This window comes from Stegastes partitus, unplaced genomic scaffold (genome assembly GCF_000690725.1).
Source record: "Stegastes partitus isolate 25-593 unplaced genomic scaffold, Stegastes_partitus-1.0.2 Scaffold272, whole genome shotgun sequence".
Lineage (NCBI taxonomy): Eukaryota > Metazoa > Chordata > Actinopteri > Pomacentridae > Stegastes > Stegastes partitus.
This window is the reverse complement of record NW_007578003.1, coordinates 55,290-69,968: the sequence shown is the minus strand read 5'-3', so window position 1 is coordinate 69,968 and position 14,679 is coordinate 55,290. Positions and strand designations below refer to the sequence as shown.

Sequence of the window (14,679 nt, the reverse complement as noted above, 5' to 3'; positions counted from 1 at the left end):
TTAACGTCTGCTCGTCTCCCAGGAGGAATTCTGGTCTTTACTCTCATTGATTTCTAAAGGAAAGATCAGTATGGGTGGCTGAGCTGTGAAACACTTAAGTTTTGTGTGTGTGTGTGTGTGTGTGTGTGTGTGTGTGTGTGTGTGTGTGTGTGTGTGTGTGTGTGTGTGTGTGTGTGTTCTTTCATGGCTCAGTAGTGGACAATTCTACCGTTACCAGAGATAAAGCTTTGAAAGACTGAATACGCCAAAAGCTTTTGACATGCATCATCTCCGACAGCTTAACTTTGTGTTGTTCTTGTCGATAACAAAGGCAGGGGCATCTGAAATTCTCCCCTAGAATATAAAAGGTGTATTTTGTAGTTACTCAGAAGCTTTTTTTCTTTTTAGATATGTTGTATTTTCTTTGTTTTAATCAGTTCTACTTAACCATGTCTCTAAATCCAAAGCTCATTTTACATTACACTGCATGTGCACATTAATGATTTCCCCAAAGACTCCGTCCACGTGCTCTCATTTGGCCCATAGACTTTATTGTTATTAGGATAACGTGCAAACAAAAGCATTATTTTCTATGATCTGGGAAAGTTTTATCATTTTAAAAAAAGTTTTAAAAAATTAAATTGAAACCATTAAAATGACCAGGTTTGCAATCGGAGGTGTTATAAAGGTTGTCTATTAGGAAAAAAGGCTTTTTAAGGCCAATTCATGCCTTCCACATATGCAAGGGTGCTCGTGACATAAATTTCAACATCCACTCAAGTCTGCGAGGATCTGCGCAGACCCTCTGTGTGCAGCCCAGAATCTGAGAGCCAACCATCATTCTAAAATAGTGTGAGGAACTGAAAATATAATCCTGGCTAACAGCAACTGCAGCCAAAGCCATCATTAAGGCGCGTGTAGACCCGACTATAATCTCAACTGTGTATTCAGTTAAATTAATATGCTGTTCAGATGCAACTTTTTGTTATAGTGTTTAGACGAATTCAGCTTTATTCTTACCAGTGCAACTCTGATGGTATTAAACAGTCTTGGGAGCAAGTAAAGAGCAAATTTCAAGACATTATTCAACTGCCTTACAGCGAATCTTATAAGGTCAACAGGTGCAATAGTTTAGTGCTTTTTCAGCTGCTGTTTTATTGCACTGCTGCAAGGAATATAGAACAATTGTTTTGAAATTGTTTGCAGCCGTCAGGGAGAGAAAAAAAAATAAAGCAAGGAAGAATAAAGTTCCCTCTGCTGGGAATCTATTCACCAATATCTCATATCTATGCTCCTCAGGGAAAACCAGAGTTCAGTCGGTGTCTAAGAACTCTCACCATCTTCTCTCATTATCTGAGCTGTATGGGATCTTCCAGACGGAGTCATGCTTTTTTCCAGGAGAACTGATTGTTCAGTAGGCAGTGTTTTTTATATGCACTGATCTGTTATCAGGAACATAACATGCACAGGAGCAGGATTTAACCTGAAATAAAAGCGGAATTTCATTACTGTCATTACACTGTGTACAATAAAATTAAGCATCAGTGCTGTCAGTGCACTCCCATGATCAGACAACCATTTTTTGAGAACAGTAAGAAATGTGTCTGTGAAGATTCTCAGTCATGGTTATTCTGGTAGATTAATTCATCTAAATGAAATGTGTAAATATAAAATATAGTGGGAAAATAGTATGTACAAGAGTAACCTAAAATAGTCTCAACAAATGCAGTATTTACATTTACATGACATCTACTGAAAGCTGCAGTGGCCATCTGTTTCAGACCAAATCTGAGGCTACTTTAAAAACTATATTTGTGACCTTTTTTTTTTTTTAAACATTCATGTCTTTAGTAGGAACATATCTGATGCAGCTGTGTATGTGGCAAAGACAGTTTTGGAAGATGGATCTATACTTTAGCTCTGGCTTTTAAATAAGATTTGTTGATAAGAAAACTACAGAATTATGCCAGCCTGAATGTTCAAGCTGGTGTGATGTCAGTGTCAGTATCAGTATTGGACACTTCACCTACATTTATGATCTTATTTGTTGCTAAATTTGCATGCGCTCATGGAAAAATGAGCTCACATAGTTTATGTTTTGCTATTTCAGCTGAAGGCATAAAGAGATTTATAACATACTATTATGCAAATAAATGGCTCATTGGTGTGGGAACTTTGGATCCTCAAGACAGATATTAGACATTAAAGCTCCACAGGATGCTCCCTGACACACAGTGGATAAATACAGATTCCTGAGTGAGCTGATGACAGATTTGATAAATTGACAAACTGTCCCGTTCTTGTTATGAAAGTTGTCAGTTTGTATTTGAAAAGATATAGATCATGACAGTCCACATCTGGAATACACACTGTAGTGCACCTTGTATTTGACTTCCTCAGGGTGTGAGAGAATTTCTTGTTTCGGCCAAAGCATCAAGAAGGAACCAACCTGTGCCACCGTTCGAGACGGAGGCGACACGTGGACTTTGATGTGCCACGTCACATTTAGTGTGAGGATTTACAGCTCGGCTCCATCTGGGAACCATCTTACCTCGACTTCAATGGGCGGATAAAGTTCTCCTCTTGTTATCCCTTTGTCCAGAGTGAAGGAGGAGGAGGAGGAGGAAAGCCCTGTCATGTTTTCACAGACGGGTCATAAATTGGCGATACTGAGAGGAGGGGACTCATAATACCAGTTAATGGGTCTGCAATAAAAAGCTGAGTGGACAAAACGAGCTGAGTGGCAGCAAGATTTTGGTCCAAAAATGAAACTCGGCACCGTACCGAATGTAAAAATATTTATTGTAGTAGATAATATGATTAAGATGAACTGTAATATTAAAAGGGGGGATGTTTACACCAAAAGCAGAGCCAGATTAAGAGTCAGAAGACTTTATATTTATTACAGAAGGCTTGTTTTGAAGTTCAGGACCTGTCAGCTGTAATGGAACCGGTTTTGCTACATTATTCTTTCTTGTTTCTACAGTCTAAATATACATGGCCCCCATTCAAAACATCTGCTGATTAATGGTCGTTCATCTCGCTGATACCGTTTTCTATTATGTCTGCATTTTTGTGGCATTTAATCATAAAAGAGGACATCATCCCATGAAAAGCACCATTAGTTTGAGATGAGAAGCCGTCAACAGAATTAAGACATAGACTGACCAACGTATTGAGCAATGATCCTCCAACTTCACTCTGATCCAACTTGTGTCTTAAAAAGGAGGCAAACCTGTTCATGCATTGCAGATGTTAGTCTGGAAGTAAAGGTGTAGCTGCACTTAACCACACCTTTGAACATATAACTTAGTGTAACAACCTAAATTTGACATAAAATCTCCTTAATGAATTGATGTAGATGTGATTATATGAGTGATATTTTTCAGAAGTTGTTCAAGATACAGATGGCAACTTTCTTGTACTTCTAAAAGTATGCAAATAGTAAAGGAATGGATTAAACAGTGTTTGTCTCCTCAAAGGTAAAGCGTTATCCTTAGCTTGCCCGGATATTTTACTCCTAAATGCCAAGTCCAGCAGATAACATCTCTGGTGTCCTAAGGGACGCATTGAACAGTGTTGAGTTTCACTACGTCTGGAGCCACAAATTTCAGATTTGCAGGATGTGACGACGTTTGTGCTGCATTTAAGTGGTATCCAATTAGCAGCAATGGGCACATGTAAATTTCTTGAAACATATGTTAGTTTACACACTTATCATCGCTCTGTTCAACGACTATTTTTCAAATTTTCAAATGCCGATTGTCGTGGAAAAATGTGGTATTCTCTGAGAGAAGCTGTGGGTTATAATGTTGAAGTCACAGATATCAGCAAATAAGTGCGTTTCCGGCTACCTGTTTTCTTGTTTCAATAAAAAACTAATTTCAAAAAAGTGGAAATGCCAAAAGGTATCACAAAGAAGTTAGTACTTTTTACAGAAGTGGAAAAAGGATTTGTACTGACACAAAGTGCAATATAAACAGACATCGTAAATTAATCACGAGATACATGAACTTGCTTAACATCAACTGAAGACTGAATCAGATCTGTGTGGATTGATAAGGAAACAGTGATGTTCCTCAAAGTAATAATGAACAAAACTCAAAAATCATATTTCCATTATGTTTTGTACATCTTGTGATTTGACTGTTAATCCCATAATAGGCCTCTCTCAAGGTGTGAAAATTTGCTCACATCATAGTTAACATTAACTGTATAAATAATAAAATGATTGATGGCTGAATTCTGTTCAGTTTCTTATTCTGTAATTGTGCATGTTGCCTCACTGCATGTCTTAAATAGTACGGAGCTGTTGTTAATACGATGAGTAAAACCTGTTTTTTAGGCTGCATTCCAGAATCCAGTCACCAAACTATATCGTGTACTGCACCAAAAAGCAACATCCCAATACATAATATATCAAGTATGTCAAAAATCCCCAGATGTTCTACTGCATCCTGTCAGATTTTGCAATATGCCAGCCAGCATGCCTTTCTGGCCATTTTAAATCAATCTGCACAGTTACATCACATACATTGTGATGCTGTGCGTGACAATGAACAAGCTGGAGCTACAGCACATGAATGAACAAGAACTCATTTTGCACTACAGACAACGATGGTCAAAGTTTAAGGTGCAATATTATGCTGAAGCACTACGGCCCAGTTTTACACCGACTGAATGAAACAGTATGTACTTTGGGAAGGCAGCTGTAGTACATACTTAAAGTAATCAATTAAAGTTTTCTGCAATACTTAATGGCACCCAACTACAGACTTTAGAACACCAACTGTTAATCTTGACGCACCAACTCTTAATATTATTATTTTTATGTCATCCCTCCCACTGTCTTGGAAGTTCTCCTGACAAACCACAATGTCTGACATTGAAAGGATGATCTACTTCACCTGGGTCTTCCAATTTGTTCCCTATAAAATCTAGCTCATGTACTCACTTTGCTTCCTCCTTTCCGACAGCTGACATCCTACCATCCGTGACTGGACGCCGCAAACCGCACAGCTGTCAAACAGCCAGTGATTGTGAGGCATGAATGACGCAGCTGATGCCAACCAGGAAAACGTCAGTGCTCAGTCTGGGTTAACACCGTGCTTCAGTATTTTCTTGCAACCACAAACTAGTGAGCATTACTGCGAATGAAATACAGCGTGCATCTGTAATAGCATCAGCGCTCGCTCATGGTGGTAACTGCATGTGTGTTCGACATCAATATCGTGCTTTATCTGCAGTCTTTAGCCAAAAAAGACTCCTTTTTAATCCTGATTAGTGAATGCCCTGTGTATTTTGGAAAGCCGGACAGATGATTTGCTAATAAATACTTTCATATGTGAACCTGAGTGTGTGGATTCTTGCTTCTGTACATGTATGTGGAAGACCAGTCTGGTTGCCCCGACTGAGGGCAATTTAATCTTTCTCTCGACAGGACAGCTGCTGAGTTCTTCTAGATCCTATCAACCGCTGGGTTTTTTTTTTTTTTCTGCTGACAGGGAGAACGGGCTGTAAATGCTCCGAAAACAAGCCTAGTGTGGTCCGAAGACGGATAGAATAAATGACTGGTAACATTAGAAGAGGCAAAGTAGGTGACAAGAAACATTCAGGGAGATGTGGAGGATGAAGATTGGAGACAAGGAAAATGACCAAATTGTGGGGGAGAAAGGTAGAAAACTGAGAGGTTCTGCGAAATTGGCAACAATAAAAAGAAGCAATTCCTGAATGTTGCGTGTAATAATCTGTCTCATATGGAAGTCTGTTATCTGAATGACACAAAATATTCGCAGCTAAAGTTTTCACACGGAAACCAATACTCCTGTTTTCTAAAACATACTAAATTAGTCAGTTAAGTTGCCAAGACACCTGTTCTGGGAAAGTTTGCGGGGGAGAAAAAGCTCAGAGGCCGGTCAGGACGAGGACACTAAGGCCCCGTTTACACGTAGCAATAGTGGTGATATTTCAACGCGTTTGGGCCTTTGGTTTACATGTAAACAAAGCTACAAGTCACCGAAAACTCCAGCCAAAGTGGAGATTTGGAAAAACTCTTTCTTTACGTTTGCATGTAGACAAGAGGAGTTTTTGTGTTTACAGTTTTGCTACTGTGATAGAAATGAATGCTGTTAAAGCAGTGGGTTTTCATTTTTTACATATGTGCGAACGCTTGTTTTGTACTCTAACGCCACATTTAGAAGTAGCTCCACTTTTCTGTCGGTCCAAACAAATGACCCTCACGCCATTATCGTTGAAGTAGTTCGTGTCATTCTTTGTTAGGTTTTTTCAAGGATTCTGATTGGCTAGCATGGCTTTATGCTTCCAGTTACACTGCCCCCTATAGGTTTGGCATGCTCATAGCAGCTCTTAACGGTGTGTTTATGTAAGTTTGTGTAAACTAAGATTTTTTTGAAAATGATCTGGTGTCAACAATGTTTTTTCTGAAAACGTAGATCAGTTTTTGTAAATACCCGGCTATGTGTAAATGTGGCCCAAGTCTCATTTACATGTTCTGTGGACATAACTGGCTTGGTAACATCTCCATTTGGACATCAGATGGAATCAATGGTCCAGTTTCCTTTTCAGAAGAAAATAAACGAGGGAGTAATTGCAAAAAGTGAGTCCAATGCAAGAATCAATGCAAAGTTTATATAGAGGGTTGAAAATTAGGCATTTGGAGCACAGAGAAGTCAGTGTGGATGGCTTTTGTTAATATTCAACCATGGCAACAGTCTCACAAACCAATTTTACCCAATCAACCTTTCACAGCAGCGTAACCATATCAACCACTTGTTTGGCAAATGGTTTGGAATAAAACACCTGGTCCAAAAGCAGCCTTTGTCTGTTAAACAGAGGATTAGGTTGGCTTGTAGAAGCACAAACATTCTGTCAACTATTGTGGCTTTTACAAGTTCTAAAAAGAGAGAGTGCTGCCGGCCGCCCACCTGCCAAAGCCTCAGTGAGGTCTGGCCAGACTGGGAGCAGCAGGGAGGACTCACACCGATGCTGGCTGCCCAATCTGCCGGGGTCGCGACCTCCCAGAGCACTGAAGCTCTCATCCCCGCCCGGCCTCAGCTCTGGCTTCGATCCACGACGTTGCTCCGCTTGTTGATCGAGATGCGCTGAGAAGCCTGGAAAAATGTGTGGATGTGTAAACTGAAGTTATATGTGCGCATGCCAAAGCCAACACATTTGTTCCTGATGTGCCAGAAATACATGGCATTAAGCCTTCAGAGCCCATAAGTAATTTACATCACAAAGACAGCATCTATTGACTGAGCAGGTTTTACACAGTGGATTGTTTCAGAGCTGAACAAACTGCAGATTGAGCAAAGAGTGAACTCAACTTAATGCTGCTGTTTGCAGAACTGTTACTATCAAAGCGGGGAGATGTGTGCAGGCCGATTCAACAATAATTTGCAGAGTCTGAAAGAGCTCAGTGGAGGGATATGTTCTTTAAAGCTCTGCCATGTAACCTGGTGGTTTCAATTTATCTCCTTTTTTTCCCCCCTTGAGTCTTCTTGGCCTCCGTCAGCTTCGGCTTGAGAAACACTGAGGGAAATTAAGCTTGTCAATTTGAAAGGAGGAGGCGATTCAAACAGCTGCCACTATTAGTGTGTTGCTTTTTTTTTTTTTTTTTTTTTAACCGGGAATCTCCGAGGTGATGTCATGAAAACTGTCACATCCAGATGAAGTCTGCATGTGATGTCAGTGACACGAAAAGAGAACACCCAAAACTCTGTAGTGATCATGCTCAGTTCACATTAATGCATCTGCACAGAACTGAAGAAAATGTTTTGATCTGTGAAATGGCACATAGCATCCCAGACCAGCCACTAATCATTCAAGTGATGTTGCTAATGTTTCTCAGATTTTTGAAACACTGTACATCCTATTTTTTGTATTCCTACACTGTAAAACAAAGCAAGAAAAAACTGTTAAACAAAAACTGTGCAGCTGGGAAACTAGAAAAAAAATTAGTAAAATAACAGAAAATAACATAAAACGAAAATGAAATTTTAATTTTACATGAGATCATACATCCCCCCCCGCCCTCTTTTCATGTTTAATGTAAGATATTTACATAATAATCGCACATTTAAAAGAAAAAGTAGATATATGGTAATACTAGTCATCTGGTTTCAAATTGCAAGAATCTACAATTTATTTTAGATCCTATCAAGTGTAATCAGTTTTAAAATATAATTTTACATCAAAATATTTTAATTTGTGGATCTTTTGTTCCTAAAAACAGTATTTTTCACTTTAGAAATGATGGAATTACCTTTGAGAAACTGTCAAACTATGTGTAGGCCACGTATCCATGGCAATTATTGTTACTTTAGTTGCTACAGTAATTATCACTGTTATCACAACCAATGCTCATTGATATTGCACACTGATGAAAACACATTCATTCAACATTTTTGTTTTAAAACTATTGTAATTATTAAGGATATCTCTCATTTACACAAATGAATTATGCATAATTACAGAACCAATACTTCTTTATCTTTAGTCACTCATTGTATCCGGATTTGAAAACATATATTTACAGTATTAAACTTAAATTTAACAGTTTCATCTATTAGATATTAAGGAAGTGTTGGTGAAGTTGTTCTACATTTTGAGAATTTATTTTAAAAATCTATTTATGTGAAGAAAAGCTTAGATTTTTTTACAAAAAATCAATACATTTTCATCAATGTTTTCTTGTATTTCAAAAATACAGAAAAGAGAAAAAAGGGGATAAAAAATCTGAAAAATTAAAAGGACAAAAATCCATTAATTGAAAGTTTTCTATACAATGTGGAAACTGATGCCATCACAAAATTTTCTGTTTTCAATCAGCATTTAAATCTTAAGTTGTTGAGTTTATCTACACTAATGATTGTCATTTTTGGGGGTGATGCAGTCATTTGTCTGAGGTCAATATTTTCCTTTTGCTGCTGGCCCTTCACACTGTTTGCTGTACAAAATCAGTTCATCGTCATCATTTATCACCGGATCCTACAAATGACAACTTAATTGCACTTAATCAGAAACATGATGATGAACAAATAATTGGAATGAATTCCAATATTATCAAAGGAATTTTTTGCCTCTTTGTTTTATAATCCATTGTGATTTGTCCAAAGTGTTCTGTTCCCGTCCTGATCTACGAAGAGCAGAGTTAACACACAACAGACATACGCGCTCACTCACAGAGCCGTACCCATGTGGTTTGACCACACGCCTGCGGTCGCTGAGCGTTCACGCTACATCCCATCCAATTAGAGCTGCAGTGGTGATGACCATCCCTTCATATGGCCTCCTCAACTCCGAAATTCCCCAAGAATTGAATTAGACAACTGCCCAGCATTAAAAACACACACAGTCTCATTCACTTGAATGTGGCACCAAAGGGCACAAGCTCTCCAGACCGCCCTCTCTTTTCTCAGCATCCCATAATATATACAGTAAACACATGTCCTGCCCCATACAGGAGCTGAAACTATAGCAACAGGGTCACATACAAACCATGCTCTTGACAAATATATGAAAGACGAGACGGATTCAATGTGCTTGTCAGGCAGGAAACGAGGAGGAGGAGGAGGAGGGCCGAGGAGGGGCAGCCATTTTTTTTTTTTTTTGCCTTTGTTTGAGAAAGCATCTATTGAGTGGCATTTGGTGTCATGCCAGATTCTCTCCTCCACAGACGGGCACAAAGTAAACTGGATTAGTCATTGAGAGGCCTTTCTCCCATAAATGACAGCCAAGGAGGGCTGAAAACTTCAAACGCATTCAGGACGTTTTTTACCTAAAAAGCAGTCGCGTATTCAAATGTTAATGTCCTTTATCATCTGTCTCTGCAGGCAGCCATAGCTTTCTGACTGTATGTGCTGTACATGTGGACGGAAATGTGGGATTAAAATGCTCAAGAAGGATTCAATAAGGAGCTTTCTCCATGTTTTGTTCAGCTCAGACCCCTTCAGTCTGTAATCATTGTTTCTTCTACTCCACTAGACGGCTGCCGTATCGGTGTTCAGATACCACCATGCTGTTACTGGCCTTTTACTTTCTTCAGCGTTTGCAGAATTTTGCATTTAACATTGTGTGTTATGCACATAGTGATTATAGATTTAGTAATAAAAGTCATCTCAGCAGTGCCATCAGAGTTAACGTATCATCATTATATTATAAATGTTGTCCCATTTATCATGTATTTTACCTCAATATTTAATAACTTTACTGTTTCTACTGTATGCTTAAAGGTCCAAATGACATTTGACATATTTTATCACTTACACCAATTACATTTAGTGTCCTACATGAGTTTTTTTTTTGACACATTTGTTTGTTTTTACATTGTGACGGCCCCACCTAGTCTGTTGGTTGGGCACATTGGCTGTCTGTGTTTAGCTGTTTGGCTATTTCCTCAGTGGGCGGTCCTACCTGATTGGCACGCTCGGGCCCAGCGCTCCCAGGTATAAAAGGGCCAACCCCTCAGCTCCTGGCTCTCTCTCTCTCCTCATGCCCGTGATTTGTGGTTTGTCATTTTTGGTTTGGTTCTCACATCAGACAACACCTTGCACCACATCACATCCAGACATCCAGACATCCGCACCCACACTACTGACATCACTGACGTACACACCTCACTTTGAATAAATTAATTTAACCAATCAATAAAACTTTACGTTAAAATCTGACAATACCTGTGTCGTCTCCCCTATTTTGCCACAACCTATTTGCTTACATCCTAACTATAAAAAGCTGTAGAAAACGTTTTTTTTTTAACTCTAAAAACTTTTAAAATAACGACAAATATCTGTGTAAAAAAAAAAAAAAAAAAGATATATTTTTTAACTGCTTTAGATACATTAAAACCAGTTGCCCAATTTTCGTCTGTGGATGGACTTGTAGATACAGAATAGTTCATTCAAAATACATAATTATCCAGTTGTCTTGACTAAAATCTGCACCTCGTCTGGCGGATGTTAAATTCATCACGATTTTTACTCCTTGAAGTCGAGCAGATAAAGTTATAAATGCACAAATTCTTCTGTCCCATCTGTTTATACGTCAAAGCATTAATCCTTTATTAATGCTTGTAAGAAATGCCGCAATAAATTAAGAGTATACAAACGTCTTCAGACACCACTACACCAAGGCACCTAAGTTCTCTGTTCGATGGCGATCCAGCTCATGGTTGTTGAGACACACTCACTGAAGTCAATAAATGTCTAAAGAATGAAAAGAATAAAACAGGATATCATCCAAATTACTATTATTATACATCATCTGAGAAATATCAATATTTGTACAACATTTAATGGTGATTCACTAAATGCTTGTTGAGATATATTTCAGTTTGGAAACAAACTGGTGAACCAACGAAAAGACCTTCAGTGGCATCTGAGGAGGAGAATTTTTGTGTTTGCAAAACCTTCTGTAATTTTAGATTTGACATTATGTTTAACCAACAGCCAACTGACTCACACTGCTGTGAGTATGTTGATTCTAAAATTGTTTATTTTTTTGCACTAATTTAAGAAAGTATTGCACAGAAATCCACTCTGAAAGTTGAGATGTTAGAATAGTCTTGGTCATGATGTTATGGGGCTTCAAGGTGGTTTGGTGGAAAAAAACAAAAAACAAAAAGACTTTAGTTTTCAACCCGGATACTTGGTTCCACTTCTCTTTTATCTTGAGATAAACTGCACAGGTTAGTTTTTTGGTGCACTGTTGTGGCCTGATGATTAAATAGACGATTGTTGCACCAATATTTGATTCAATATTGATGAACTAAAACTCTGAAACTCAACTCTACGTGTCTGTCTGTGTGTGTGTTCTCCTGAGAAACCAGCTGCTGAGGCTCAGGGCAAAAACGTGCTAACTGATAACAAGGACCCCCCAAAAATCACACACCCATCCCCTCCCCTGCAACCCCCCACACACCTTAAACCCCCGTTTTATCCTGTTTACACAACCACAGCTTCACATCAACACCATAAACACACACACACACACACATACGTATCCACTATATCTTACACCAATTCCATCCAGAGTCATTACACTGTAAATCTTACATATACATTATACTAACTACACATAGGACATAACTTTTACTCAACGCCTTCCCCTATTTTTTTTCTTTTTTTTTTACCATCCAGCAGCCGATATATTATTTCGCTGCTGGGAATTTCTCCACATGTTGATTAATGCGTGTTTATATGGTACATTTTGAGCCTCTCGTACAGCTCCGGCTGTGATTGTGAACTACTGTTTATCTAAGCCCAGCGGAGGGAAACCTTTCATCTGCTCTGCCACCATAAAATAAAACTCAGCACCAGACTCAAACTGCTGGACAAACACAATAAACTCCGAAGCCACAAAGCAAATCTCCTCGCAGAGATCCCATCAGGAAAGCGGGGATCTGCCGTCACTTGGGAGATCCCTGCGAAGATTGGTGTGTTTATTTGGGTTCATTTTTACATGGAAGTGCATGAAAGACAATAATGTATTTGTGTGGGTTTGTTTTAAGTGCTATGACACACCTGCTGATGAAAGATGGCTAATAAAGTGGACAAAGTGCCATATTAATTCGTGAATGACTAGATGTATGTTTAGATTTTAAGCTGTGTTTAAATTCGCTCTTCTAAGGCTCCTTTATTGTGAAAATCCACTTGAAACCACAAGTGGAAGCAAGACAGGAAAGCAGCAGACTTTTTTCCCAGAGAACAAAAAAGACGTTTGGATGTTTTTCTACTCGTACTAAAAACCTCATTAGTTCCTGAATAGCCACATCCTCATATCCTGTTGTGATCCAAGCTTTGTTTTACAAGAAATAATCACATTTACAGCGAAAAAGAAAAAGTTTTATTGCACCCAATAATCTTTATTTGGGCAATTACTTAATTTAAGTAGGGCGGCGCTGCATGTGTGGCATGTGTGGACCTGATGTAAACACTCCGTTCAAACCAGAAAGCACTCATCTGCTCTCCATCATGTCCCTCATCATGGCAGCCATTTGTGCGAGCTCGTCTATCAGGACCCGGTCCGGAACAAAGACCCGGCAGCTCCTACTGCCTGTAACCCAATACACGGACATGAAACGCCAACCTCTGACCCCACGTGCGATACAAGTGACAGTGTTGTCCCACAGGTCGGCAGTAAACGTGCCGTGCACATTCCCAGCAGCAGCAGCACTCCTGCAGCATGTTAGCGCTGGAGCGGCTAAAACACTTCTGACATTTGTTTTTGTGACTCAGTAAATACGAGCCTCAGCAATGTGATGATAAGACTGACAAGGTTTGAGGTAGTTTGTGGGTTTACCTGAGCTAACTTGTAAATGTTAGTGTTTGCATGGGACATAATACAGACTGGCTTTACGTTGGCAAACGCAGCATTATGGAAAGAAAACGCATGTTGAAGATGTGGAAACTGAGCTTCACATACAACCGCAAACGTACATTACAAACCCACATCGATACAATAGAGGGGAGCAGAGTTTAGTTTGAGGTAAAATGAAGATTGTTACCTCAAACCAAGCAAGCAATTTATTTTTTATTGTTTTACAATCAAGCAGCAACACAAAATTCCGTCATAAATACATGTGTAGATGTGATGCTTCTATTATGAAAATAAGAGAAAGTGGTTTTATAACTAGTTTGATATACAACAGACTTCTGCTCCTACTTTAAAACAATGGAGATTTTAGTGTTTATAGTATTGCAACATGATTATTTTTTTTTTTAAATCAGGAGCAGCAATGCTTTCCAGAGACAATTACATAATTTGTTTCAATAATTCATCACCAAAGAATGTCCTGTTTAATCTTGGGTAACCGATAAATTTGTGCTCCTTTAAAAACATGACGTCTTTTTCATGCCATGTCAACTTTTGCACATGTTATAAATTTGTTCTTTCCTCATTTCAAAAGCATTTTTTCCCCCTTTTCTAACAACTATCAGATGTTTTTCTTATAATACTGACATGCAGATTTTGGCTACACATGTGAATCTATATTTGAAATGGCTGGAGTCAAGCACAGAAATAGTTTTCAGGATTCTTTTATTCTGTATATATTCTGTACACACTGTGAATACTTGATTTGTACACTGAGTTGATTAAATATCTATGTATATCACTCTCTAATAGCATTGCTGCTGTTGATTCTTTACACATTTCAGTGCTATAAAAACAATAAAATCTTCAATATTTTAAGTGCTTCAAACCATCCATCCATTATCTATCCACCGCTTTATCCTCATTAGGGTCGTGGGGGGGCTGGAGCCTATCCCAGCTGACTCAGGGTGAAGGCAGGGGACACCCTGGACAGGTCACCAGTCTATCACAGGGCTACACTTAGAGACAGACAACCAAGCCCACTCACATTCACACCTACGGACAATTTAGAATCACCAATTCAACATGTTTCTGGACTGTGTGGGAGGAAGCCGGAGAACCCGGAGAGAACCCACGCTGCACGGGGAGAACATGCAAACTCCACGCAGAAAGATTTCGGTCTTCAGCGGGACGCGAACTGGCAACCTTCTTGCTGCGAGGCAACAGTGCTAACCACTGCGCCACCTTGCAGTCCTACTTCAAACCACTGAAAGTCAATTAGAAAATCAATGTTCTATCGTTTGTGTAATTGGGGCAGCACGTCCACACAAATATAACAAAAACCATCTGTAAACCATCTTTAAACTG

At 39.0% G+C, this 14,679-nt stretch overlaps 1 protein-coding gene across 1 annotated transcript in view; it reads left to right on the top strand.

Annotated features, from left to right (window-relative positions):
* The first annotated feature begins 285 nt into the window (after positions 1-285).
* LOC103357748 (stromal cell-derived factor 1) overlaps positions 286-14,679 on the top strand; it is a 30,408-nt gene continuing 16,014 nt past the window's right edge. Inside the window, exon 1 of the mRNA XM_008282438.1 lies at positions 286-291. The gene's annotated coding sequence lies outside the window, so the exon portion shown is untranslated. The remainder of the gene's footprint in view (positions 292-14,679) is intronic.